The sequence below is a fragment of the Pelecanus crispus genome, chromosome 2 (assembly GCF_030463565.1).
Source record: "Pelecanus crispus isolate bPelCri1 chromosome 2, bPelCri1.pri, whole genome shotgun sequence".
Classification (NCBI taxonomy): domain Eukaryota; kingdom Metazoa; phylum Chordata; class Aves; order Pelecaniformes; family Pelecanidae; genus Pelecanus; species Pelecanus crispus.
In genome coordinates, this window is record NC_134644.1 from 18,825,604 (window position 1) to 18,829,771 (window position 4,168).

General features: G+C 43.2%; 1 non-coding gene across 1 annotated transcript; it reads left to right on the top strand.

The window, feature by feature from the left end:
* The first annotated feature begins 660 nt into the window (after positions 1-660).
* Positions 661-734, top strand: TRNAN-GUU (transfer RNA asparagine (anticodon GUU)). Its single transcript has one exon. It is a non-coding gene; the product is annotated as a tRNA-Asn (tRNA).
* Positions 735-4,168: the final 3,434 nt, after the last annotated feature.

Sequence of the window (4,168 nt, forward strand, 5' to 3'; positions counted from 1 at the left end):
AACCACGACACCACTACCAACTGAAGTTATCAGTGCTTTCTTTGAGGTAGTACACCTATGAAACTTAAAAAAATAAAATGCAAGTTTCTCTATGAAATCTTCACTGTTCATTAAGACCTGTCCAAGAGCTATGTCATCTCCAAACCCCAGTTCCCAGATGCAGTGAGAATTCTGCAGTCAGCATCTCGATGTCTCTCAATCCATGTTCTGAGGTGTACCTGTGTTTTGCTTTAACGTTCACAGCCACACAGGTTTTCAGACTTCCTACAGCCATGGGCACAAAAAGCACATGGGTACTGCAGGGCCTCTCTGTAACTTCAGCTAGAGAAACGGTGCTGCTAACCCACCTCTGAAATACTAGCAGATGGCCTAACATGACATGACCCCAAGCCCTCCTTGCCTGAGGGAGGTAAGTGGTGAGGAATAGCTACTTCCTCAGATCAAAAGAATCTCATCTTTCACACTCCACAGGAGACAACAGCATTTCTTCCCCCCACCCCCATCTCTTATGATATTCTGACACAATAACACATCAAGTTTGTTGCAGCAGTGTGGCAGCAGTACTGCTCTGTCAGTGTCCAGCGCAGACAGCCACCACCATCAGCAGTTATCAAACACGAGCAGGAATTCAGCTCCTCTGAAGACAATCACTACACAGCAGTCTCCGTGGCGCAATCGGTTAGCGCGTTCGGCTGTTAACCGAAAGGCTGGTGGTTCAAGCCCACCCGGGGACGAGCTCCCATTTTAATGGCCATCCGGAACATCACAAAGCCCAACAAGGAAAAGTGCCCAGTCCTACTCCGGGAGAGGAACCACCCCAGGCACCAGCCCATGCTGCAGGCCACCCCCCTGAAAAGCGCTTGGCAGAAAGTGGACCGGGGGTCCTGGTAGAAAGTCACCAAGTGAATAGAAGGCAGCAAAGTGCCCTTGCAGCAAACACAGCTAACTGTCTCCTGGGCTGCATTAGAGGAAGCATTGCCAGCAGGTGAGGGGAGGTGATCTTTGCCCTCTCCTCAGCACTGGTGAGGCCGCACCTGGAGTACTGCATCCAGTGCTGTGCTCCACAGTTTGAGACACATGTACGTACTGGAAAGAGTCCAGTGAAGGGCCACGAAGATGATTAAGGGACAGGAACATCTCTCCTAGGAGGTATCCTGGTTTCAGCTGGGATAGAGTTAATTTTCTTCCTAGTAGCTGGCATAGTGCTGTGTTTTGGATTTAGTAGGAGAAGAATGTTGATAACACGCTGATGTTTTTAGTGGTTGCTAAGTACTGCTTATGCTAATCAAGGACTTTTCAGCTTCCCATGCTCTGCCAGGTGCACAACAAAGTGGGAGGGGGCACAGCCAGAATAGTTGATCCAAACTGACCAAAGGGCTATTCCATACCATATGATGTCATGCTCAGTATATAAACTGGGGGGAGTTGGCCGGGGAGCAGCGATCGCTGCTCAGGAACTGTCTGGGTATCGGTCGGCGGGTGGTGAGCAATTGCATTGTGCATCACTTGCTTTGTATATCATTATTATTATTATCATTATTATACTGTTACTATTATCATTACTATTTTACTTTATTTCAGTTATTAAACTGTTCTTATCTCAACCCAGGAGTGTTTCTCACTCTTACTCCTCCAATTCTCTCCCCCATCCCATCGGGGTAGGGGGAGTGAGCGAGGGGCTGCATGGTGCTTAGTTGCTGGCTGGGGCTAAACCACGACAGGAGGAAAGGCTGGAACTGTTCAGCCTGGAGAAAAGAAGGCTGAGGGGGGAGTTTATTAATGTATACAAATACCTGAAGGGAGCATGCAAAGAGGACAGAGCCAGGCTCTTTTCAGTGCTACCCAGTGACAGGACCAGAGGCAACGGACACAAATTGAAACACAAGAGGTTCCATCTGAACATCAGGAAACACTTTACTGTAAGGGTGACTAAGCACTAGAACAGGTTTCCCAAAGAGCTTGGTGGAGTCTCCCTCTTTGAAGACATTCAAAAGCCATCTGGAAATAGTCACAGGCAACCAGCTCTAGGTGGCCTGGCTTGAGTAGGGAGGTTGGACCAGACGAGCTCCAGAGGCCCCTTCCAACCTCAACGATTCTGCAATTCACGATACAATTTTTTTCTCCTGAACAGCAAGTCAAATCACATCTAGGCAGATGTGATCTCCAACCTCTGGCACCCTACGTACCCAATTAATCTATAACTTCAGCTTTGATTTCATACCAAGCTCAGGCATTATCAGTATATAAAACCCAACGCTTGCTTCCACAAGGCATCCTTCCTTCTGTTCTTCTGGATGACATCTGCCCATAGGCTTTGTATCTGTCATACCTACCCTGAATGAAAATAATTATGTTTGAAGCTGAAGTTCAGATATGATACATAATCTCTAACCAATATAAAATATTAATATATACATTATATTTCTATATGGCATTATATATTTTAAGAAAGTATATTAATTATAACAAAATTGTTTTATTATATTAAATAGTATGTTTACTATATGGCATATTATTATATAATTCTATATTTTGTGTATATAATGTATACTACATTAAATGTAGTATATATTATTAAGACTGCCTTCACAGTTTGGGCAGCTGCTACTGCTCTTCTCTGAACCATGGTTTACAGCTTTGGTCCTAATCCTAAGTAGTAATGAGAAGCTCCAGATCTAGCTATGTAAAAGAACAAGTTTCATGCTGTCATGAACACCTTGATAGCCACACTCCTCAGATCAGGAGGTCCAGCCTGACAAGCATCAAGAACTAGGAACCAAGCACAGAACCAAGAGCTGTACTTCCCAGAACCAAGTAAATCCAGAGCTGATCATACATAGAACACTAGAAGAGCTTCCTTCCAATCATGATTTCACACCTCTAATTTAAGACTTCTTCTGGGTGTGTTGTTTTTTTTTTTTTTAAAAGCTTCTAAAATAAAGAACTAGAGCCCAAGAGTTCCAGAACTTCACTAGGTCTTTTGCTATCATTGCACGAAAATGTGCATAGATGCTACAGAAACTAGTAGCATGAGAAAAACAAACAAACAAATCTTCAGCAGTTAACCACCATGACCATTTAAACTCCAACAGAAAAGACTAGATGTTACACTGGCACAAGGACAAAGCTTCTTACTCTTGCATTAAAATGAGCCACAGAATGTAAGCATGCAGTAGTTTGGAAACACACATCCAGTTCTTTGCCTATATAACCCTTCATCTATTTTTAATTAAGGTGTCACAGGTACTCAAGAGCAAGGTACATGGAAACCTTACAAAACCTGAAACAGTTTTCATGGATAGCATCTCCTTTTTTTCCCCAAAAGCTAATGCTGTTGGAAAGTGACCAGGAAAAACACCTTATATTTGGTCCTTGAAGGCTCAACTAGCTCTGAAAACCATGCAACGATTTGCCTGGCAACATGAAAGACCTCTGCTCATACTAACGTTGCTTCTCAACACCTTCATGAAGGACAGCAAGACACTGAAAACTACTACAGGAGCTTTCAACAAGATAGCACATATGGGCTGGATGCAGCACCTTGAACATTTATATAAATCCTCCATAGCTAAATAGCAATTTGCAAGTGTTTGAAAAAATGCATCCAGGTCAGCCTCAAAACATAGCATTATTACACTAAACAAGATTAGAAGGATTATTGTAGTTTGCTACATATCCTTCAGGTTACTGGCAAACAAAGGAACTAAAAGTGAAGCAGAGGCATTGCCACTGTGGTATGTGATGGCAGCAAGAACACCAGTTTCCTGAAGTTCTGCCAAGGCTGATGAGACAATCATTGGTATTGTTTGGGGACTTACTGCACTCAGGTTTTCATTTTGTTAAGACTTACTTTGAGCCAGCTGTTGATCTCATTACTGCAGTAGAACAGGAAAAGTGATGCTGTACTTTGGATAAAAGCCCCACTAGCAATAAAGAAACCCCAAACTTTGAAATATCCACCAGAAGCCTGTCCCACCTCCCTTTTTAACAGTGGAAGAAGAAATCCAAGACAAAACTGTAACAACGCTTAGTAGTATTCTCAAGTGTAAGTTCAAGAAGATGCAGCTGCTGTGCCATATTCTTCCAGGCTAGCATAAAGATGACAGAAAACCTCTGCCAGCCACAAGTAACTTAACTGCTAGTCAGTATTTTTAATATTGACTACAGA